This window comes from Mustela nivalis, assembly GCF_964662115.1.
Source record: "Mustela nivalis genome assembly, chromosome: 8".
NCBI lineage: Eukaryota > Metazoa > Chordata > Mammalia > Carnivora > Mustelidae > Mustela > Mustela nivalis.
The window spans coordinates 128,001,844-128,027,186 of record NC_139027.1 but is presented as its reverse complement, the minus strand read 5'-3'; the positions used below and the strand labels follow the sequence as shown (position 1 = coordinate 128,027,186).

The window sequence follows — 25,343 nt, the reverse complement described above, 5'->3', positions numbered from 1 at the left end:
CTGGGGAATCTCAGGGGAGCCTGTTGGCTGCCCTCTGTACAGGGGACTCTTCTGCCCGCATCTCTTGGGCTCAGTGTCTTGGGATGGCCAGTTGGGCCCCAGAACCCCAGAACCCCAGGACACCAGGGTTCCAGGGCTGAGAGAGTTTTAAGAATGATCTGAGTCCTCAGGCGGACACCCAAACTGGGTGAACCACATAGGTTCACACAAGGTTTATATATTTATTTATTTTTAGAGGGGAAGGGGGGCAGAGGGAAAGGGAGAAAGAGAATCCCAAGTAGGCTCCACGCTCAGTGCCGAGCCCAACGTGGGGCTGAACCCCAAGATCACCATCTGAGCTGAAATGAAGAGTTGGATGCTTAACCGACTGAGCCACCCAGGCACCCTGGTTCATACAAGTTTTAAGGCTAGAGATGACTCTAGAACTGGGGTCTCTGGACTCCCCCAGCTCCGAGTCCCTCTCCTTTTCTCTAATATGTTCAATATAAGCTCTGACTTAGAATCAGTGCCTTCACTTCTACTTGTCACCCTTTACTCATTAATCTTGACTGTATCCTCACAAGGAACCCTACACTGGAACCACCCAGCAACACTGCTCCTGACTTCGTGATAAGCAGAAAATGTGAGAAAAATGATTGTTTGCCTGAAGCTGCTAAGTCTTGAGGTGCTTTGTGAGGGAGCAGTTGAGGACCAGTACAGTGGGGGAACTCCCACTGGCTAGGATCCTTTTAGGATCTGGTCTCTTTATGCATTCCTGTCTCTCCTTTCTCAGCCCTTCTATCCATCTGTCCTTTAAGGACCCTTTCAGGAGATTGCTGGGCCCACCACAATTCTGGATGTTGATCCTAATGAACAATTTTACTACTATCACAAAAATCTTAATTTCTCTCTCATCTTGGCCACGTCTGGGTAGGCCTTATCTTTTATAAGCACATTCAGATATTGCCCTAAATAAAGGGCTCTTACTTCTCCATGAGAAATGCTGCCATTCTTCTAGGCCAGCTGGCCCAGATGGTAACCAACTTACCCAATTCCAGTCGTTTCCATGTCTCATAATTTGAGACTCCGAGAATGAGTGGGAGCGAGTTAGTGATTCCGTTATGAAGTAACAGAGCTCGGTTTCGTTGAGCTCTGGAGATTTTTCATGCCAAATGCCTTAGGATAATTTTCAGATATTTCCACTGAAGTTTCACTACCCGCAGAAGAATAAATGTGTGTGTGGTGTGTGTTCCTGGGAGGTCTGGGGCCTAGCCACAGTAGGCCGCCTCATGCAGGACGTTCTTTTAAAGTTCCATGTTTTAACTTAAAAAATTCATGTGAATTTTAAGTTCTTCTCATTAATATATTCATGTTTTAACATAATGTTAGGTTAGTCAGGCTAGTCTCCATTACATGGCAGTAACAAACTCCGAAGTCTCAGTGGCTTGCTTGAGAGGGGAGTATGCCCGGCATCTGGTGTTCTGTCATGGGGTGAGATGGTTTAGGTTTAAAAAAAAAAAAAAAAAAAAGTTGCCCCAACTGTACACCTCAGTTTGGGGTCTCTCTCTCTCTCTCTTTTTTTTAATTTTAAAGAAGATTTTATTTATTTATTTGACAGAGATCACAAGTAGGCAGTGAGAGAGAGAGAGAGGAGGAAGCAGGCTCTCAGCTGAGCAGAGAGCCCGACGCGGGATTTGATCCCAGGACCCTGAGATCATGACCCGAGCCGAAGGCAGAGGCCTAACCACTGAGCCACCCAGGCGCCCCAGTTTGGGGTTTCTTAATTTGACTCTTTGCTTTGAGATAAGAAAGAAGACCATGAAGTTGTCTTTAAACGGCTAATTTGGGAGTGATTTTTTTTTTTTTTTTTTTTTTAAAGCAGAGCAACAGGTAACCAGAACAAGTCTCTCTAATAGGCTCTAACCTAATCCAATCTGCCAACCTACTTTTGTTGATCTGCCATCCTGACATTTTTGACCAGAATGCTAAGCATTTTGTCTTGATGGCTGGACAAAGATGTTCATTTCCTTTTCTTCTGGAGGGGCAGGAAGGGACGGGTATGCAGGACAGCTAGAATTCTGACCCTAGACCAATTTACACAGAACACCAAGGACTTGAGTTTTCTCTTCCCCCACATCTTTTGTGAGGAAACAGGTAAGGCAACACGGATATGCATGAACTTCATTTATGACCTGCAGCCACTTTTCTAGAATTAACTCGGGCTGATTCTTCCTGTCCTGGTCCAATGTAATCCTTTTACCCAGACCTCAGATTCTTTCCCTTTTGACCTCATTCTTGATGTGCCACTTGCCAGACTACCCTAGAGTTTTCTCCAAAAGTTAACTAGCACAGGGGAAATGGCAGAACTATGATCTGGGGACTAAATGATGGTCTTTTTAAAAAAAAAATTGTTGACTTTTATTTACCTCTTAAATACTAATGATAAATGGTCAATTGTGCCATGTATGTTAGAGTTAATGGGAAACCAAGGCAGAATAATTTCTGTTGCTGTTCTCATCCCAATAGGAGAAAAAAATTGCCAGTATTGGAAGCTGGTTGGCCCTATTTGAAAGAGTTCTTAACCTGCTAATAAGCCTAAGAAGTTGGATAGGATGAAGTTGTTTGAATTTGGCTGTAAAGCTGTTGTGTGGGACTTTTTAGTAACTGGAAGATTCCCCCCGGAGTCCCAATGGTAAGACTTAGCCATTTCCAAGAAGGAATCCTATCTGTGTGTGTAACTGTATTTACATTTATGTGAATTTATTTATTAAATACATTTATGTAAATGTACTAAAAATTTTTTTGTGGCTGAAATACATATATAGCACAGTATTTACCATGTTAGCCATTTTTAAATATGCAATTCTGTGTCATTAAGTACATTAAAAAATTTATTTTAGAGAGCATAGGGGTGACGGGCAGAAGGAGAAGGAGAGGGAGAGAGACTCTCACGCCAGCTCCCTGGTTGAGCTTGTAGCCAGGCATGGGGCTTGATCCCATGACCCTGAGATCATGACCTGAGCTGAAATGCAGTCAGGCACTCAACTGACTGAGCCCCGCAGACCTCCCAGGTACATTTGTAATGCTGTGTAACCATCACCACTTTCTATTTCCAGAACATTTTCGTCATCCCCAAAGAAACACTAACTCTCCATTTTTCCCTCTCTCTAGCCCCTGGGACTGCTGTTCTACTTGCTGTTTCTATGACTTTGCCTGTTGTAGGTACCTCCTAGAGTGGAATCCTAAGGAGAATTATCCATTATTTTAGATAGCAGTTTTTAAAAAATAAGTTTTATTGGAACGCAGCCGTGGCATTTGTTTATATATTGTCTGGCTGCTTTTTGCACTTGTGCAGCAGAGATAAGTAGCTGTACTAAATACTGTCTGGCCTGAGAGCTGGAAATGCACTGTTTAGTGCTTTAGAGGGAAAGTGTGTAGACCCTTGAACTGGACGGGGTTGGCTGACCTCTATGATTATTTCATTAGCATGGGAAAGGAGCTCTTCCCACTGCCTGAGGGTGTATTTCTACAGTAGAAAAATACCAAAGAACATTTAGCTCTGCTTGGTTGAATTCCTACTCTGTTTTTAGCCTTCCTCATTTTGAAGAATGCAAACCATTTTAGGGTGCTGCCTGCTTTGTCTTAGGGTGTTGTCCTTCATACAAGCTCTAACTGACCTGGAAAGTGCTTCCTCTACCATTGAACTAATGCAGTACCCTTTGTTTCTCCTAAATCATCCCCTCTGCATCATAGAAACCCCTTGTAGTCAATACTGCCCCTGGTCGACATAGTTGTTTCCTTAGTTATGAAACAGTGTTTGCTAAATAAACTGATGTTACAAACTTCCCTTCTCATTTGGGTAACACAGTCCTTCTCCTTATTTAGATTTTGGTCTCTGGGTTTTTATTTTATCCCATGAATAAAAACAAGATTTCGACCCAGTGTTCTAAAACTGTCCTAGTGCTTGGGTTTGCAAAGTCATTTTTCATTTTACTGTGTGTATGGTGGAAAAATTCATATTACCACTTTGCTTTATTTGTTCAAGATGTATCATTCTGACCATCCTGTTGAACCTGTTTTGATGGGAGGCGGGAGCTGTGAATGCTGCAGAAATTTCTAGGGGATCGGGTTTCCTCTGGTCAAGCCTTGAGTAACAGGGTGGTTTCTTTACAGTGTTGTCCATTACTGATTTGGGCTCACTTATGTATAAGTTCACACATTAAGAAAAAAAAAATCACTTTGCTCTCCTCAAACAAAACCAACCAAAATTCTATGTACCAGATGATTTTTCTATCAGTCACTTATAAATAACTTCATAAATATCAATATTATAAATACACTGAAGAAAGCCTCAGTGAACTATCCTAGTCAGGGCTTGGCAAGCATTTCTATAAAGGGCCAGCTAGTAAATACATTTCCATGAATTTTTTCCAGTAGAAATTTATATAAAAAACAACCAGCAGGTCATACTTTACCAACCCCTGTTCTCTGTTATTCACAATTGCACGTTTTTTTTTTTTTTTTTAACCTTTAAAATGTCTTTTAAAGTGCATGTTGTTCTTAAGTTCTCTTTGAGGAAAGTGTTGACCTCACAAGGTGATATTTTGTGCCTAGGATCAGAATACTTGGGGACATTTTTCTTCTCTGTAATACTCTGTAATAACCCATCTATAATACCCAAGCTCCTAAGTGTGACCTCCCCCTGCCCCTTTATACTATGACTTGGTGCCGCTTCTGTTTCTCCCACAGCCCCCGGCGGGGCTCCTGCTGTCCTGGAGAGCCCCAGGGACAAGACTGCAGGGTGACCTTCTGTGATCTGAACTTCTCCTGTCTTCCTCTCATTAACTTTCAAATTCTCAGTGGTGTCAAGTTGACACCTCACGATTTCACTTTTTAATCACCCAATTTTTCCAGTTGAAAAGATACTTAAGCTAAATGAAGAGTGAGCAAAATCACAAAATACAGGAATCTTCTAGGCTTCTGCTGTTGAGAAATTCAGGGTGGGGAGGAAGAGCTGGTTGGGAAGGAGGCACCCGATTTTGCAAAGGAAAAGCTGGGTGGGGAGAATTTGAATTGATTTGTGGGAGCCAGTGAAGTTTTGTGTAATAAGAAACCAGTTCTGGCTCTCTCTAGAGGAGGCGTACCACTCCTGGCATTCCAGCTGGTGGTCTCTGTTCAGCCTCCCTGGGAAAGCTGCCTCCCAGCTCACCTGCTCTGACTTGGAAGGGCACCACCCACTCGGACCTTGAGTACTCGCAGGAGTGGTGGAGGGGATAGCCCTGGGTCCTCCCAAACTGAACCGCAGAGATGGCAAATTGTCTCACCTTTCGCAGCCCATGGATGATTCGTGGTCTCTGTGTTTTCATGAAGACACATGCTGTTGCATGGAAATGGATAGCATTCTACAAGTGTGTTTGTGTACCCTTGTGTGAAATATTGAAGGGTTTGGTGTAACATGAAAAGGGTCTTGGATATGAAGAAGTAGAAAGCTTAAACCTGGCTTTACTCAGTACAACCCACATGGCTTTGAGCAGATCCATAACCTAAGTTTTCTATTCTGTAAACTGGGCGTAATATTGGCCTCTGTGAAATGAACAAAACTAATGCATTCGACTAGGGATTGTGCCTATTGTGTACCAGGCACTGTGAGACCTTATGACATGTGACGGATATGGACCTACTAATAGGTGTTACGAGAATTAGGGGCATAGTAGGTACTTACTGCATGGTAGCTGTTACTAGTCTACCGTGATTTTGCTCACCGGTGTTGGTAATCCCAGGTCACAAGGCACATGGTTATCTTGTCAGATGATTGCCCTCATTCCTAGCAGGCCCTGCCGGTTGACCCTTGGAAACCTGTGTCAAGACTTGGCCCTCATCTGTGCTCCAGCGATGGACCCAGTCACAGGTTCTGACCAGCGGCTTCTTTTTTTCTGCCGCCACTGTGTCTCCCTGTTTAGTGCCGGAGAGAAGCAGCTAATAAAAAGTCAGTGGCTCTGCTGGTCCTTCGTGAGTGTGTGCATGGGAAGTATAATTTCATGGACTGCCACGAACCTGTCAGTTCCTGTGTGATGTAAGGCAGAGTCATTTGAAGCATGTGGGGGTTGGGAACCCTGGATTAAACTGAAGTTGGAGGTAAAAGACCAAAAAAACCCAAAACAAAACCACCCTCCCCCTCCAAATAAAAAAACCTACCAAAGTCAGATGGAGGGAGGCCTTGGATATCTCTCTCCCACCCGAGACTTTGTTCCTGGGAGAGAGGAGCCCCATGGACTATAGCTCCACCCCCGCCCCCCTTCATTTCCAGGTTACTGGTTGAAGATCAAGATAAGTACAGAGACTGTGTCATCCAAATGGGCCAAAGGTTATTGTGGATGGGAAGAGCATTGGGTATTTCCAGGCCCGACTCCTTGGTTTCATAGAAGAGGTAAGAGAAGGACAATCATACTTCGTTTCAACAATACATATGGAGGACTTAATCTGGTCCCAGCACTCTGAGGACACAGTGACAATGAGGACAAGCCAGCCCGAGGTAACCAGTGTCTAAGATGGCTTCTGAGGCCCCCAGCTCCTGGTCTTCACAACCCCATGAAGTCCCCTCTGACCCTGACCCAGGCCTGGTGTGTGTGATCCCCGATGGAATTCTGCAGGAGTAGCGATAAGACCCGTCCAAGGTGTAGCTTGCATCTTCATGTTCCTTGTGTTGAGGAAAGCCAGCTGCTGTGTCATTGAGCAGGCTCATGAGGAGGCCCATGTGACCTGTAGACAACAGCCGCATGAGTGAGCTGGGAAGAAGAGTCCCAGCACTTGTCAGGCTTTCAGATGGCTGCTGCCTTGAGACGTTTCCAACTTGACGTGCCATGAGAGGCAGGACAGGCAGCAATGAGGAGATGAACTGCTGGCATTCCTGGCTGTAGGTCTATTTAGGTTCAGGAAGAGTCAAGAAGACACCTTGCTGGGAAGTTTGAAGTGACTCCTGAGGGGTCTGGAGGAGTTAGTCTGAGGTAACAGGAGGAGGAGGGTGGTCTCCAAGGTGGGCAAGAACTTGGTATGTTTGAGGACCTAAAGGAAGGGCAGGAAGCTGGAGCGTGACAAGTATTCGATGGCAGGAGCCCGGATGTGTGACAAGGAGCAAAACCCTATGGGCCTTGTAGGCCACAGTAGGACACTGGGACTTCATCCTCTTCGTTCTGCCAGGAAAGAACCTTCTTTGGCAATGGCAGTATTCTCCCTCTGCGCTGTCCAGTAGGATAGCCGCCAACCACAGGTGGCCCTTTTGCACTTGAAATGTGGGTACTGCAGTTGAGGCACTGAATTCTAGTTAATACCATTGGATTTAAATTTAAAAAGCCACATGGGGCAGCTGTGTACTCTATGGGATGGTGTACAAAGTGCAAATGGAGCTGGAGAGGCGTTCAGTGGGTAGTGAGAGTATTGGAGAGGAATCTGGAGGAGGGTCTTCTTGGCTGCAGTGTAGAGAATGGATGGAGGGTAGGCAGGGAGGGAGGAGGCTGGAGCACTGGTCTAGCTGGGGGATGGTGACTTGCCCTCCACCCCCAGCTCCCTGTGCCCTCTTGTGGCCCTGGGGACATGTGGCTGTCATAGATGCTGAGGCTGGGGTATCTGTACGGCATCATTCCTGCCTGGTCTACTTGGATGCCTGGGCATGGTCTCCAAGGACAGCTGTTTCCTGGCAGCAGAGGGTGGTGGGATTCCCCTCTTGGCTGTTGCAGAAGGGCCCTGTTGTACAGCTCCCTCTGGAAGGCTCCGGTGCAGGGACGTCTCCGCACGGTCCTTCATTCAGGTTACTTACTGTCTGTGCTTTCGTTTCTTCATGTGCACAATTGGGTAATAGGACCATCTACCTTTAGCAGTTTTAGGAGGCTCCAATGAGAGCTAATCCATCCAAACTGCTTCCCACGGTGAGTGGTATATGGTAGAATTGGTAACTATTTGCCGTTGTTTCCTTTATCATGATCACCAACAGCATTTCGGAGCTAAGATTCTCTGCTCCACGAGCTAACCGCATCTTGAGCTGTGGGAGCCACAGGGCTATTATCGGACTGTTTCCAGAAATTGTTTCTTGAGCTCTTACTAAGGGGAATTCCAGGATTGGATTCACTGGTCTGCTGGGGAGGGGAGCCGATGGTCCAGGACGAGCTCAGGTGGAGGGAGGTACCAGAATGTTCTGGTCTGTTTTCATCTCACGCAAGTCATTGTCCTGAAATGGACAGGTGGGAGTCCCAGGAAGCTGACTGGCTTTGGGGACAGCGCTCCCTGCAAATCAGTGGAGCTGGGAATAACCCAGATCTTGCCTTCACAGCCAGTGGTACTCTGGACTAACTCCTTCAGTTAAACAAGGAAATCTGGCTTGAGGGTCCTGTCCTTGGCGGTGGAGTCAGGAAGGTAGCATATGTACGATGAAATATGAGTTTCAGATGGTGATCTTCATGCTATGTCTTCTTGCTAATGTCTTCTTGCTAATGTCAAATATTAGTTGAATATCCTATCGCTACACTCTCTTCTTCCTGCTGCTCATTTCATGGAATGAATGGTTTCACAGATGAATCAAATAACCACCAGTAAGACCAGCCTCTCTACACCAGCATACTCCTTGCTCTCTCATCCCACATTTTGAAGCGCCCATGGTTCACAGGGGCAAACTAGTCCATCAGGTCCTTCCTTTCTCACTGTCACTCACTTGGCTTCAGCCACATGGGTACCTTCCTGGAGCTCAGAGATACCCCTCTGCCATGGGGCTTTTATTTTGGCTGGTTCTGGATACCCACAGCAGCCTCCCTTGCTTCCCCCAGAGAACGGTGGGGTCATTCTCTCACCTCCTTTGTGCAGTATCACCTTGTCTCTTCGCTCTGCTCTCCTTCCTTCCCCACACTGTTCACCACTGCATTCTACACCGTTTCCTCTTTAATCCCCAGCCCCCGAAAAAGTGTGTTCTGCAAGGGTAGAGATCTGGGTTCTCTTCTGCTTTGTTCACTGCTGCGTCCCCATTTTCTGGAACAGGGCCAGGCATGACATAGTCCCTGAGCCACAAAAATGTTGCGTGAATAAGCAAACATCTAGACTCTGGTCTGCTGTTCAAGGCTCTGATCTCCAGTGTGTACTTCATTCCATTCTTTCCATATGCATCTTGCTCTGCTCTCCAACTGGATCGTGTTCACTCGTCTTTCCTGTGGTTCTCCTCATCACTCGTCCTTCCTGAATTGCCCGCTGTCTTACTCTTCTCATCTCCACCCAGCTCTTCTGTCTACCCTGCAGGCCTCCTCAGGCTCCCCCAGCCCCCCAGCCAACCCCTCGATGGCGCTCATTGGCTCTGCTTGTCTTGTGATAGTCATTCCTTTAATGTTGACAATTCTTAGGCAGCGTGTTCTTTAGTAACACTTTCTGCTTATGCTTGACGTTGCACAAGGAGAATGGACTTTGGTGTCTGACAAACCGAGTCTCCTTCTGCTCCCTGTTGGACTGGATCAATTTAAATAATGTCTTGGAGCCTATTATGTCCAAAAATAGGAATAAGGAAACAACCTACCTGGGAAGTTCCTGTGAGAATGAAAAAAAAAAAAAAAAAGATAATGTGGCCCAAAGCATATAGTAGCTGCTCAAGAAAATTGGCATAGCTGTTGAGTGAGTTTGGGGTCCTGGGGTGGGGGTGGGTAGCTGTCGCATTAACCAAAGATGTTTTATTCCATTGTGCCAGTTCTGGAATGGGATTGTTTTGTTCCATGTTAGAATAATGAGAAAGCTCTTATCTTTTTCGGAATCCTTCTACAGATAGAGGAGAGCTGTATTTGTGTCAGAGATAATGCGGCCTTTTTACAAGCTTCTGTGGGACAGACAGCAGCCGGGAGCTTTTAACTGGTGTTCAGGGCTTTTTCTGTTTGTTTCTTTACATGGTCTGTCAATTGTAGTCCTTACTTGGCTTTTGAATGACTCGTGTGGTGTTTGATCACACGAGTGCCTGTGCATGTGGGCACACCTACTTGTCCAGAGGGAGCTGAGTGCTTGTGCACACGTCCATAAGGGCGTGTCTGTTGACACACATGCATGGGTGATTTCGTGGTGCCTTTGTGTGCATGTGTGTGATTGTGAGTGAACCTGGTGTTTTACTGTAGACAACCCAGATGGGAGTGGCAGGGCTGCGGAGATCCAAGTGGAGTTGTCTGAGTGGGGTGGTGGGCTTGGCAAGCCTCCTTGATGGTGGACTTGACAGCTTGGGGGGTGTGGGGGGGGGCTTCATGTTGGTGAGTGCCTGGACCTTGGGAAGTTGCTCAGCCGGGTTGATAAGGGATTCAATAGCCTGATGTTGTAAATAGAGGTCTTAGGAGAGAGAGACACTCACTCAAGAAGCACCCGATCTTTTCAACTCCTTTTCATTGCTATTTCCACCTCTGAGATTTCAGGCCATTTGGCAGCCAGCGTGGCTCTGGATGGCTCCCAAGTGGTCTGAATGTAACTTAGGGAAGCAAGAGGGAGAAGCTTAAAGGCCTCCCTTTGGGCTCCAGGAAATGACCGCCACTGCCTGCAGACGACCAGATCTTGAAATGAGCAGGAACTAAAGAGACAAAGCCCCTGGGGGGCCGAGTGACCTCAGTCCCGAGGAGCAAAGAGCCAGGAGCCAGCAGGGACACCATGGAGTCTGGGCTTGTGAAAAGAGAATAGGCCCAGATTCTAGCGCTGGCACCAGTGTGCTGCCCCTGGTTGGTGTGTGGCCTTGGGCAGGTGATCTAACCTCTCTGGGTATGCGGGGGTAGTGAATGTATTTACCTCATAGGTTATGGGACAGTAGTGCCTGGTGCTGAGCCCCTAAGTGAGAGCAATGGTAAAAGCCTGGGACATGTCCTCAGGAGGGCGGGTGTGAGAGAGCATGGGAGGGATGGAGGTGGTTCACCCTGGGGAAGCCAAGCTCATCTGAATCCATCTGCACTGGCTGCCTCTGACTTCTCAGAGGTCCTTGCTGCCTCAGGGCCTTTGCACAGTTCTCTTTGCCTGGTACTTGTTAAATTTTGTAAATTGCTGGTTTTGTCACACCCTTTGACCTGATGTGAGATCTCTCTTTCTCAGGAAGGTCTTCCCTTACCATCTTTAAGTGGGTGCTCATGGTCCCTGGCTCAGTCCTTCTTTGCCAAGCCCTGTACTTACTTCTTTCATAACGTTTATCACCTGATAGGATCATGTTGCTTTCTTGTTTGCTCCTTTTGTGACCTCCCTCCCACACCAGACGGTGAGCTCGACAAGGGCAGGTGGATGGCTCCTCAGTGACCGTCTCTCCATCACTGAGCTCAGTGCTCGCTCCAAACTGGTGCTGGGGAAATGTCAATAGAGGGGCACTAACCTTCCAAGGGTAGACCTGGGTGGCCTCTCTGGGTCTGCCTGAAGAAAGTGTTTTGCTTCTATAAGGATTGAGTGTCCCTTTACCAGGGTACCCAAGCCAAAAGCAAGGTGTTGCTGATGCTAGGTAGGTTGGTCGGAAATTCACATCTCTTTGCAAAAGAGTTCAGGGCCTCGGTGACAACTGCCTTCCTCCGTGATTTGTAAGAAGCACAGAGCATAGGCTGCACTTCAGAGGTAAATCTGTTACCATGTAGGGGCAGTTTGGGTAGCTTCCTCTGAAGAATTTGTCTTATTTGAATAAGAAAATGCACTTGACCCCTTGATGGTTCCAATACAGTTACAGATGCAACATATAGAAAAAGTTGATCTTAAAATAAGCTGTGGAATTCAGAACCACAGTGTCAGAACCCAAAGGCTTCCAAACCAAGGTCATATATTCCCCTGGCTGCACAGGCGTGAGACAAGGTCTTGCCCGAGGTCTTGCCCAGAGGTCACGCCCAAGGTTGGAGAGTGAGCTGGGGTCAGACTTGGACTGTGCCCAGAGCTTCACACTCCTAGTTGCCAAGGGCTGAGTAATCCTTCTACCCCATCCTCCAAAGCTTTGCACAAGGGACTTCTCTGTAGTTTTTTTCCCCCCTTTCTTTTCTTTTTAAAGACTCACTGGCAGCTACAGCTCCGAGGCAGAAAATGTATTCATTTAAATGACTCCGTTTGGAAATAGAAGCTTGAATAATGATGTTACCATTTATAATTGCTCTGATTAACCACACCACGTTTTGCAGTTTAGAATAAAAAAAGCCTCATTCCTTTTGTGATGGGAATTTTAATTGCTTTCTCTCAGGAAGACCCCCTCCAGGCATACCTGCAAGTTTCCCAGCCCTTGGAACCTCAGAAAGACCCCTCTGGGCATGTCTGTGTGCTCCCTGGGTTCTCTGATGGAGATATGGGGCTGGGCACTGGGCGGCTGTTCTGGGAATACCAGGTCGGTTAGAGATCTTGGGACAGAAACTACCTGCTTTGACCGTGGACCACGGTTTCACACTCCCGAGGGGCAGATCACAGCATTAGGGGCCCCACAAGACCCAGACCGAAGACCTGGGTTAAGGAAGTTTTTCTAATGGTGTTTGATGCTCACTGTACTTGTCATCTCGAGATTACAAAGGGGGCAGATTCATCCATAATTTATCTGCCAGTGAATGTGTCTTCTCAGATGGATTTACTTTTTTTTTTTTTTTAACCTTAAGGATATTTTCAGTTATTTTTTCTGTTCTTCTTTGACATTTCACCCATATGAAATAAGAATCAGCGCAGTGCAGTAGAAAAGGCAAGAGTTTAAGAAAATATAGGTGAATGTTTATTTGATTTTAGTAGGAGCAAAGGCTTTCCAAGCTAAAAGCCAAGAAACAAACTATAAGGGAAGAAAGATGCAGTTGGTCACATAAAAATCGTTAACTTTTGTAGGTAAAAATAAAAGGACAAAAAAGTTCAAAGATAACCTGGGGAAAATATTTACAACATACGTGATTGACCATGGTTAATTATCCTTAAAGAACAGTAATAATTAAAAAAAAATGTCTTGATAGAAAAAGAAAAGGAGAGGAATAGTCAATTTATGTAAGAAAAATTGCCACAGTCAATAAAAATCTGGGGGAAAATCGGTTTTACTTACAGTTACTGAAATATAAATTGATAAAGAATAAAGGTCCAGTTCTTTATTTACATTTACAACAGTTTCAGCAATGATATTGGTGAGGATCAGGTGATGTGTTTGTGAAGAGTGTAAATTTCTGCAATTTTTTTCTGGAGGGCACTTTGATACATGGTTTGAGAACCTCAAAATTATCCCCTTTGGCCTTGTAATTCTATTCCCAAAAACTTATTCTGGAGAAATAGAGATGTACATAAAAGATAAAATTATTTTTATCAGAACGTTATTTAGGACAGAGAAAAATGAGGAAAACAAACTGGAGTGCCTCGTAGCAGACAGTAGCTAAAGCAATTACGTGGCTTTTATATAATGAAATTATCTGCAGACATACAAAATTATAGTTTCAAGTATTATGAATGCCCTGTGAAAATTCTCTCATGGTGTTGAGTTTAAAAATTAGTAAATCTTCATATGCAGTCTTACTCATCTTATTTAAATTATATAACCTATATAAATATAAACATGTATGAATTAATGGGTGGGAATGAACCAAAGTGTTAGCAGTTCCTATCTTTGGGTGGTAGACCATGGGCAGTTCTTGGTTTCCTTTTTAAAGGGACGTTCAATCTGTTTTTCATATTTATGTAAATATGTCTTTTAAAATCTGAGAACCTAATAAAGGATACTGAAATAAAACACGAGAACAAGAACCGAACGAGACCGAATCAAGAAGCTTGGGATAGATGAATCTGGGTTTAGATCTGAACTTGGCGTTCAGCAGCTGGTTGATCTTCATGGTTTTTTTCAATTAAGGTTTTCTCTTAGTTCTAGTATAATTAGCAGTGTCGTACTCGTTTGAGGTGTACAATATGGTGATTGAAAAATCCCTACATCTCCCAGTGCTCATCAGGACAGGTGCCCTTCTTAATCCCCATCACCTGGTTCACCCATTCCTTGCTTCTCTCCTTTCCAGTAACCATCCGTTTGTTCTCTATAGTTATGAATCTGTTTCTTGGTTTTTTTCTTTTTTCCTTTGTTCCTTAAATTTTACATATGAGTGAAATCATATGGTATTTGTCTTTCTCTGACTAGTTTCACTTTGTGTTATATACTCTAGCTCCATTCATATCAGTGCAGATGGTAAAATTTTATTATTTTTTTATGGCCAAATACTATTCCTCTGTGTGCATTGCATTTGTGTGTGTGTGTGTGTGTGTGTGTTTTTGGGTGTCTTCCCATTTTTTTTTTCTTTTTTTTTTTTTGGTGCCATCATCTCTTTCTTTCATGAGTGTTTCATACTTTTCAGACGATAGGTCTTTCACCTCTTTGGCAAGGCCCATTCCTTGGTGTCTTCTTATTTTGGGGGCAGGTGTAAATGGACTTGTTAGTTTCTCTGCCGGCCACTTCATTATTGGTGTCTGGAAATGCAACGGGTTTCTGTACATTGTTTTCGTAGGCTGCAACTTTACGGAACTCGTTGATCAGTTCTAGCAGTGTTTTGGTGGGGTCCCTTGGGTTTTCTCTACAGAGTATCATGTCCTCTGTAAATCGTGGAAGTTCTCCTTCCTTACCAATTTGGTTGCCTTTTATTTCTCTTTGTTGTGATGGCTGTGGCTGAGACTACCAGCACTACGTTGAATAACAGTGGTCAGAGTGGATATCCTTGTCTACTTCCTGACCTTAGGAGAAAAGCGCTCATCCTCCCCCACTGAGGATGATGTTAGCTGTAGGTTTTTCATATAAGGCCTTTATTATGTTGATGTGTGTTCTCTAAACCTACTTTCTAGAGGGTTTTTTATCATGAATGGTTGTTGTACTTCATCAAATGCTTTTTCTGCATCTGTGGAAATGATCATATGGTTATTATCCCTAATGCTGTGATGTATCATGCTAATTGACTTGCAAATATCAAATCACCCTTGCATCCTGGGGATAAATCCCACTTGATCATGGTGAATGATTTTTTTTTTTTTTTTTAAACGTACTGTTGAATTTGGCTTGCTAATATTTTGTTGAGGATTTTTGCTTCTATGTTCGTGAGAGAGATTGGCCCGTAGTTGTCTTTTTTTGTGGTGTTTTTGTCTAGTTTTTGTATCAGGGTAATACTGGTGGATTTCTGTACATTCATTCATCATTGAAAGAATTTGGAAGTTTTCCTTCCTTTTTCATTTTTTTTTTGGAATAGTTTGAGAAGAGTAGGTATTCTTTAAACGTTTGGTAGAATTCCCCTGTGAGGCCGTCTGGTCCTGGACTTTTGTTTGTTGAAAATTTTTTTTGTTACCGATTCAATTTCCTTGCTGGTAATTGGTCTGTTCCAATGTTGTTTCTTCCTACTTCAGTTTTGGAGGGTTCTGTGTTTCCAGGTGTTTACCCATTTCTTGTAGGTTGTCCAATTTGTTGGCATTTAATTTTTAACAATATTCTCATAAAATTTATATTTTTGTGGTGTTGGCTATTCTTTTTTTTTTTAATTTTAAAAGATTTTATTTATTTATTTGACAGACAGATATCACAAGATAGGCAGAGAGGCAGGCAGAGGGAGAGGGGGAAGCAGGCTTCCTGCTGAGCAGAGAGACCGATTGTGGGGCTCAATCCCAGGCTGCTGGGATCATGACCTGAGCCAAAGGCAGAGGCTTAACCCACTGAGCCACCCAGGCGCCCCTCAGCTATTCTTTTTCCATTTGTGATTTTCGACTTGGTAAGTCTCTTGAGGGATTTATCAATTTTGTTGATCTTTTCAAAGAACCAGCTCCAGGTTTCATTAACTATTGTGGTTCTTAGTTTGCATATCATTTGCTTCTGCTCCAGTATTTATTATTTCCTTTCTTGTCCTGGTTTGGGGTATTGTTTGTTTTTGTTGTTGTTAGCTCCTTCGAGTATGAGGTTGAGTTGATTGTTTGAGATTTTTTTTCCTTTTTGAAGCAGGCCGGTATTGCTTCTACACTTCACTCTTAAAACTGCTTTTGCTGCATCCCAGTGATTTTTGGCCTATTGTGTTTTCATTTTCATTTGTGTCCGTGAACTTTTTGATTTCTTTCTTGATTGCTTGGTTGGCTCCCTCCTTGTTTAGGGGCACGTTATTTAACCTCCATGTATTTGTGCTCTTTCCAGATTTTTCCCCGGTGGTTGATTGGTTTCATAGTGTGGTGGTCAGCAAAGATGCATGGTGTGACTTCGGGCTCTTTGAATTCACTGAGACTTGTTTTTGGCCTAATACGTGATGTAAGTCTAGAGAACCGTTGAAAAGAATGTGTATTCTGCTGTTTGGGGATGGAATATTCTGAATATATCTGCTAAACCCCTCTGGTCTAGTGTGTGCTTCAAGGCCACCATGGCCTCGTTGATTTTCTGTTTGGACAGTCCATCCTTCAGTGTAAGTGGGTGTTCAAGTCCTTGACTGTTACTGTATTATTACTGATTAGTTCCTTTATGTTTGTTTTTAACTTTTATGCCTCTGGGTGCTTACGTGTTTGGTGCCTAAGTACTTTTATTTTCTTTTGGATTGTTCCCTTTATTATTATATCGTGTTCTTCTTTGACTCTTGTTCGTTTTTGTTTAAAATCTATTTCCTTAACGTAAGTATGGCTACCCTACCTTCCTTTTGACATCCATTTCCATAATGGATGTTTCTCTATTTACTTATTTCTAATCTGCAGATGTCTTTAGGCTGGAAATGAGTCTCTTGTAGGCAGCATATACACTGGTCTTTTTAAAAAAAAAATTCTCTGTCACCCTTAGTCTTCTGGTTGGAACACTTAGTCCATTTACATTCAAAGTCATTATTGAAAGATACGTACTTGTCCTTTGGTTACTTGTTTTGTGGTCTTTTCTATAGATTTTCTTTGGTCCTTCTTGCTCTCTTTCATGGTTTGCTGGTTTCTTTAGTGATCCACTTAGATTCGTTTCTCTTTCTTTGCTAATCTATTCCTGGTTTTTGATTTGTGGTTACCATTCGGTTAGTATATGTTGTCTTCTGCTTATAGTGGTCTATATTTAAGTTGATTGCATACATTCGAACACGTTTGTTACTCCTCTGCCCCCTGCGCTTTAGGTCTGTGGTATCATATTTTATATCCTTTTATTTCGTGAATCTCTGGACTGATTTGTATGGATATACTTACCTTTCATACTCTCATTTGTGGTCTTTTCTTTCCACTCAGAGAGTCCCCTTTCATATTTCTTGTAGGGCTGGTTTAGTATTTATAACTCCTTTGGTTTTTGCTTGGAACTTGATGTTTTTGAACCTTCTGTCCGTAAAACAAAGGCAAGTGGAGCTCTGTACAAGGTTGTTACAAGGGTTGGGACGGCTGGGTGGCTCAGTTGGTTAAGCAGCTGCCTTCGGCTCAGGTCATGATCCTAGCATCCTGGGATTGAGTCCCACATTGGGCTCCTTGCTCAGTGGGGAGTCTGCTTCTCCCTCTGCCTCTGCTGCCACTCTGCCTGCCTGTGTTCTCTCTCTCTCTCTCTCTCTCTGACAAATAAATAAATAAAATCTTTAAAAAAATATTAAACAAGGTTGTTACAAGGGCTAATTCAGAATAAAAAGAATGCGGTACTGAATACATTTCTGGTAAATGTTAACTAGGGTCCTCCATTCTCTCTGTTGGTCTGGCATTTGGACTTGGAAGCTTGGTCAGTATTGAAATCTCTTCTGTGATTTTGTGCTTCTTTGGGTATTTCCTAATTATTTAACCACAGCCCTTTTTCCATTTTCCCCAAAGAGGGTTAAGTCAGCCTTAACCTTGCTGTTTTGAATGGCCTTGTCATGCTATAGACTCTTGTTTTGTGGCCCAATACGTGTTCTATTCTAGAGAATAGGTACGGGATGGGATATGGACTCTTATATTTCTTTCTCTTGTTAGTCTGACAATAATATTGTAATACCTTAGTGGTGGTGAAGATGTGAGTAAATTGGCACTGGTATACCCTGTTCATGGACCCAGAAACTCATACAACTTTTTAAAAAAATTTCAAACATTTTAAAATTTAAATTCAATTAATTAACATATATTATTGATCTCGGAAATACAGGCCTGTGAGTCATCAGTCTTTTTTTTTTTTTTTTAAGATTTTATTTATTTATTTGACACACAGAGAGAGGTAGTGAGAGACAGAGTGCAAGGAGGGGGAGCGGCTGGCAGACGGGTAGAGGGAGAGGGAGAAGCAGGCTCCCCGCTGAGCAAGAAGTCTGATGCAGGGCTCGATCCCAGGACTCTGGGATCATGACCTGAGCCAAAGGCAGACACTTAACCAACTGAGCCACCCAGGTGCCCCCATCAGTCTTATATAATACCCAGTGCTTATTATATCACATGCTCTCCTTAATGTCCATCACCTAGTTATCCCATCTCTCTACCCCAATTCCCTCCAGCAACCCTCAGTTTCATACAACCTTTTTAAAGGGAAGTTTAGAAATATGTATGGGCTTTTTAAAGTACTTTCGTATCTTTGGATTACGTAAACTCATGTCTGGGAGATAATGTGTTACAATAGTGAACAGCTACACATCATAATTTACCTACAATTTCAATCTTTTGTCCATTTAAGTCATACATGTTATTGCTTGGGACTGTGAAACTCTTAGAATTAGGGTTCCTTTGGCAGGAGGCCAAAGTCTGCAGGTCTGTCCAGATGAGGGTGATGATGAGTAGGGCACCACATCAGACACAGTTCTCTCGGTCATTGTGTAGATAAAAGAAGCCATGTAGGGTAATAGAAAGATCTGATCATGGCATCAGCAAACATTTGTTTGTATTTGCATCCAGACATTGATAGCTGACGACTTGTGATCTTGAGCAGATGCCTCCCTTCTCTATGTACCCGTCGCCTCATCTGTAAAATGGGTATGGTAATGCTGGTCTTGCCGTGACTTTGTGTATAGAGGAGGCAAGCATGCCAAGGACTAGCAGTGTAATCCCAGGTCATCGTTCCTTTTTTCAGTGAATTGTACTGATAACTGTGGATACTTCAGCCTTCTATTTTCTCCTGGACTCCTCCAGAAGAGTCAGAGCTACCAGACTCCCTATACATCCATAGTGCCCAGAAATACTGATCCATAGCCAGCTCCCCTAGAGACTGGGGGTGAGTATGGGCATGGGAGCAATGACTTGTTTCCCCAAACATCATCATGCCATGAGGTCACCTGAAGATAGAGGCCTTTGCAGAAAATGTCTTCATAAAAGTTTGCAAATTGAAGGTAAACCTTACTTTAAAAATAAAAATTCACGGAATGAAAAGATTTTATTAAAATATAATGGGTACCTGCAGCATAAAGTTTGGTGTAGAGAAGTAGGTAGATTAGAGGAACAAGGACGCATGTTTTCTGGTGACCCAAAAATAACCGTTATTGGTTTTCCCATGTATTTCCCTTTAGGGTTGTCTGTGCAATTTCAAATAATTGAAATGATGCGGTATATACTGCCATGCATGTTCCTTTTTTAAAGATTTGGCCACCTCATATGCACTTTTCTCACATTATTAAAAACTCTTTGTAAAAATGGCTCTGGATAGCTGCACGTTACTCTGTTTAGTGGTTATTAGATAGTTATTCATTTCAATTATCTTCTGATACTTTCTGTCTTGTATCCTTTATATCACATATTCCTCAAATTATTCCCTTGTTCATAATGTCTATATATCAGGCTAGGGCTGGCAGAATTACACCTTCTCTCAATGCCTGTAATGACTCACGGTTAAATCTTTAATGCATTCTTGCTTTTTTTTTTTTTAGTGTTGTCTATAATTTCCATTGGTTTTGATGAGAAACGATGCTTCAAAAAGTGGAGAGAGTGGCGCATTCCTGACTTGGAGTGACTGTTCGTGGCAAATAGAAAATGTGCTTTTGGGGTGGAGCCGGCAATAGCTTTTGTTTTAATTTTTGTTAAGGACTGGGATTACTTGGGGGGTTGGAAATGAGAGGCGTGTTTCGTTTTGCGAGTGATGTGAATACAGTGGAAATTGAACAGATTTTTCTTCTCTCTGTCTCTAGCCTTAGTGGAACTTGTACTAATTTTCTGGAGTTGTTCACCCAGCGCTTACAATTGCTTTCACCAGAAACGATCTCATTTCGGGAGCCTGTGAAGAGGAAAGGGAAATGTGTCTCATGACTGTGAGTCAGTGTAGAGTGAAGGAAGCCACAGAGAGCTCTGCATGTGTCTGTGGGTGTGGAATTGGGCGAAAGAAAGAGAGTATGTGTTTTGGGGCAGGGCATTGACAGAATTAAGTCGGAGAGGAGACTGTGGGGGATAATGGCAAACTTGTGCACGGCTCCCGCCTGATAGGCTCAAGTGAGTAAATGGGAAGATCTGCTCTGGGGCTCCGGAGTTTTGGGGTGATAGGGTTTACCTGTAATTTGTGAGAAAATGGCCGAGATCCTGGTTGGCAGGTTGTGCAGGGTGACCTGATGTATGCAGGACAGGCTGGTTGGGAGTGGAGACCAGAGAGGCTCCCGGACTTAGCCAGGATTGCACAGCTCAGTTCCAGTCCATATCTGTGTGACGGCAAAGCTCCTCCTCCTCGCACCCCGCCACGCAGCGTCTGTTCAAGGGGAATATGATCCGACGCTGGTCCGCAGCTGGATGTGAGTGGTCGATGGTCGTGTGCGGCTCCTAACTAAAGGCGGGTAACACTCAAAGACGCCTGGAACTTTAAAAAACCATAGCCCAGGATTTACCTTGTTTGCATTTCACATATCCTCGGCTCTGTCCCCCAAAATTCTTGGAGAGAAACGGGATTGCAGAGCTGGGAACCATGTTCCGCTTTGCGTTTCACTTGTGCACCTGTCAGGTGGGTCAGATCATTAACCGGAAATTACACTCTGTTTCTCTATCAAAGAAATACTGGTAAATAACCCCACACAGAATTTATCCATTTATACCTGGGGCAGGTGTGCGAGCACACTTTGTTTTCCACTATTTGATACTGTACCAGTTTACACTGGAAGCCTACCCTTTGAGGCTTCAGCCCTATTTTTTTTTTGTTGTTTGTTTTGCAAGGTATTTATACCTGTTTCCTTAGTTCAGCACATATTTGAATACCTGCCATTTACCAGCTACCCTTCCAGGCACGTGTGTGGGTGTGTGTGTGGCACAAGGACCCCATATGGAGAGAGTATACAGCTCAGAGAAGAGGGAGGCCATGCCCTCATGATCAAAAATTTGCAGAACCTAAATGCAGGCCCCATGGGGGAGAGGGAGGAGGCCTGGGGTGGATAACACGCCCGGCCTCCTAGGAAGTGATGTTCGAGCGGACAGTTGAGGCCCAGATGTCCAGAATAACGGCCATGTGAAGAATTTGGGAGAAGCAAGTTCTCGTGTTTCGTGTCCCCCTACCCCCACCCCAAGACAGGCATCTCCCTCTGTCTTCTCTGTATCAGAATGATGCCACCATCCACTTAGCGCCTGAGTCAGAAGTCAACGAGTCCTCTGATTCTCATTTTCCCTTCCTCTCCCCCACTCTCCTGTCACCACCTTCGAAAGGTATTCTCCGCTGTCTCCATCTCTCCATCTCTGCTTCCAGCTGTCATCATCTCTCCCCTGAACCGCTGGGATAGCTTCCTGATTAATCTTCTGCTTGCACCCTTGACCTCCTCCCGTACCTCCTAATTATTCTTCAGCCAGCAGTTAGGGGGCTTGGACCAAACGGGAGCTACCAGTCACGTGCAGGTCTTCAAATTTAAAATGACTAAAATAGACTAAAACAGAATAAAAATAAAAATTCCATTTCTCAGTCCCATCAGCCACATCTCAAGGGCTCGTTAGTCACATGTGGCCAGGGGTTTATTGCATTTGACAGTGTAGATAACAGGGTATTTCCATTATTGTGGCAAGTTCTTCTGGAGAGCTCTTGAGTTAGAGAAATGGTTCTGAAATACACAGCCGGTCATGGTACTCTCTGCCTGGAACCGCAGATGGTTTTACAGCTGAGGGGGAGTGAAATCCAAACCTCACTCTTAGAGTCCCACGTGGTCTGACCTTTCCCACCAATCCAGCCTCATCGCACTTCTGTCCCCTCTTTGACCACTATATTCCAAATGAACGTTGGCTTCTTGTTGCTAGAACAAACAGCTTGTTTACTCCTTGGGGCCTTCAAAAGAGCTCACTCACATCTGGGTTCCCTCTGCATGAAATGCCCTGTCTTCCACTCCCCAACCCAAACAAATTCTTTGTGTTGATGCCTCCTTATGGTCCTTTAGCTATGAGAATAAGCGCCAGCACTTCCAGATGCCTTCCTTGATGACCTAGTCTAAAGCAGCTATCCAGTGGCTATCAGACACCTGAGCTATAATGTCTTCCCACTGTTGTTATTATCTGATGTTCTGCTTGTTTATGGCTGGACTGTCTGTGCGTGTCTCAGCCTCCTACTGCGTGGGCTCCTTGATGGCAGAGAGCCATCTCTCTAGTTCAAGGCTACAACCCCAGTACCTAGAACAGCGCCTGACTTATAGCAGATGCTCAATTAATAGCTTTTGTAGGAATGAATGAATTCTCCCCGGGAGGAAGGACGGCTGCTAGCCCGGATGGTTGCTTTGTATGGATTAGAAAAAGGGACCCTTTGCCCTGGTTGACCTTGTATTGTATCCACCCTGCATGACAGCCTCATAGTCCTGGGAAGGGAGGTGATTTCTCCAGGCAGGAGGCAGAGCAGGTACAGAGAACCTGAAGGAGGAATATGCTTGATGTGTTTGAGAAAAAAGTCTGTGGAGCATAGCATGTAAAGGGGAGCAGAGAATGAGAAAAATCAGGAGCTACAGTTGGGGGTGGGTCACATGGAGCCTGGAAGGCTGTGGTAAGACAGTTTTATTCGTGTTCTATGTACAGTCGGAGGTCGTTGGAGGGAGAGACATCTGATTTACAATTTGTTCTTCGTTTTATTTCCTTGTCTTAATGGGTAAATCTGTTCTAACATTTTTCTCAGGTATATGATTAGGGGAAACTTTTAGTTTCAAGACTAGTTTTCCCAAGGGTTGGGGACTTACTTCTCTGAAGACTGAAAAATCCTCAGACAACACTTTCAGGCACAGCAATTAGATCCCAGACGCACCTCGACTCTTCTTTGAAATGCTTTCTGACATGCACTGCTGCTAATTTTGAAGGTTAAAAAATTTTCAGCTTCCTCCTAAAGGTAACAGAGGCGCAGAGTAAAACTAATTAGGAAAAATCCCAAGTAGTTCATTGTGGCCCTTTGTTAGAGTTTTGAAATGCAAATAGGAAAGCGGGTACAGCTCTTCCTTTGGAATGGAAGCACCTCTTCAGCCCGGTGGTTTGGTTTCAGAATCCGTCTGCCTGGGAAAGGGAAGTGTGACCTCCGTGCATAGACACAGGTGAGCTCAGCTGGAATCTATAACTTGCTCCTGTCTCCATTTCTTCCCTTGAGACCGAAGGGAAAAATACATCCTGTTTTTCCCAAAGTATCATTTATCATAGTCTCTCAATTCTGAGATGCTAAAGAAAAAAGAGACACCCTTGGTTAAAATGCTGCTTTTTTGAGAACAGGAACATAAATGTGATCTTCAAAGCACATCTCGTTGGCAAGGAGGAGTCCAGTTTCAGGAAGGTTAAATGGGAAGCAATGTGTCTGCTAGCTCCCATTATCGACTTAGGAATCAAAGGCTAGTATAGGACTTGCTATATCCTAAGCACCTTGAATACAGACTCATGTAGTCCTCATGGTAGCTGTTGAGGTTGGCGCCATTATTATCTCCAGGTTCCAGGGACAGAAACCAAGGTACAGAGAGATTAAGTAACTTGTTTGAGGTACACAGCCATAAGGTTGCAGAGTCAGGATTTGAAAACAAGCTTTCTGGTTCAGGGTCTGACCTAATCGCGGTAATGTGAGATGGTGGACAGCCTGACCATCAGCAGATTGATAGATGTCTGTTTCTCAGCATAAAAACGCAAGTGTGGATGCAGATTGACAGGTAGTTTTCTATGACTGACGCTGTCACTGCTTTTCACTCTAGATGGGAAACCTAGGTCAGTATGGCAAGATTTGTTTTAATAATGCAGTGTAATTAGGGTCCTGTTGCTCTTGGAGTCGTCTCAGACCCGAAATGTCTAGGAGGGCCAGTCCTGCCTTCCTGCTAACGAGTGAGTAGGGAATGAACTGCTGGGCTCCAAGGGTTAGGGTCAGCCCGAGAGCAGCTGGAAGGGTCATGTGTCAAAGGCAGGGGAGCTCAGTGGTTGATGAGACCCGCTGTGGAGAGAGGCTACAGAGTCTAAGCTCAAACATTTGCTGCTTCTGTGTGTCGACCTCTTGGAATCTGTTTTCTCATCCATAAAATGGGTTGAACAAGTTCTCAACCCCTTACCTGCTGCCTTTGGGGCCAAATGTGTTACTATTTTTTTGGCAGCTGAAAGTGTGGCTATTAACACTAAGGAGGTGATATAAAAACCACCACAAGTCTGTGTGGGTTTAACTCAAGTCTCAGCACCAAGGAAGTTTATACCAAACTTAGGAAAAAATCTTCTGGTTTTCAGAGATTTTGAGAATTCGGAATTCTTAGATCAGGGTTTGTGGACCTGTATGTACCTTGAAGGGTAATTGAAAGAAAAGAGTTTATACATTTCATCGTCCATCATGACGTGCTCAGTATTGTTTTCCATTATTATTTAGAGATGTATCTTCAGTCATTTTGGTTGAGCAGAGGGGAGCCCAGCTTGGCAAAGAGTCTGGGGGTCCTGCCTGGACTCTGAAAACCTCGTAGCTTGACGGTTGGATTCTGGAGTTCTGACCTAGAGCTCGGAGCATTTGGCTGCTCTCAGAACCCAGGACCACCCTCTGGCTTCATTTTGACTGGCTTTTGGTGGTTCCATTCAAGAAAGAAGGAACTATACTCAATTAAAAAAAAAAAGAAAAAAGGTAATAAATTAGAAGATTGAGAATGCCTTCCCCATTTCACCCCTAGGTAGAGTCATCCTTTCTGCTGGATCTCTCTCTCTCTCTCTCTTTTTATGGCTGTAAAATGAGGGGGAAATTGAGAACAACAACAACAACCAAAAGAGCATTTTCCTTTAGGCAAACATATGTGTGACACTCCATTAACGATAAGTGACATCTTTTTCCATCTAGTGGGAAGCGGCACAATGTTCACGTTAACCAGTCATCGATGGTGCCAGAAGCAGATGACGACTTGTCACTTTCCATCCTATCAGTCATTTTCGGGCAAACAGCCTGTGTCTCTTGGTTCCACATGGACACAGTTGAATGTTTGCAGCACTGCTTGTTTTTTTCTCTGTGAGTGCTCGATGATGGAGGGTCTGGGGCTTACAGCAGAAGGAGCATAGACTGGAGGGCTGGGCAAACCGAGGTCCTGGAGTCTTTACCTGCCACTTCCTCAGCTTTTATCCCCTAACTCTGAACCTTGGCT

General features: G+C 44.1%; 1 protein-coding gene across 17 annotated transcripts in view; it reads left to right on the top strand.

The window, feature by feature from the left end:
• The window catches only part of PTPRT (protein tyrosine phosphatase receptor type T), a 1,049,177-nt gene that overhangs the window by 168,615 nt on the left and 855,219 nt on the right, over window positions 1-25,343 (top strand). The window contains exon 1 of one of the 17 annotated variants that reach the window (XM_082744643.1): window positions 6,343-6,406. The exons of the other annotated variants lie outside the window; for them this stretch is intronic. The gene's annotated coding sequence lies outside the window, so the exon portion shown is untranslated. Of the gene's footprint in view, window positions 1-6,342; window positions 6,407-25,343 lie in introns of those variants that run through there. 17 annotated transcript variants of the gene reach the window in all.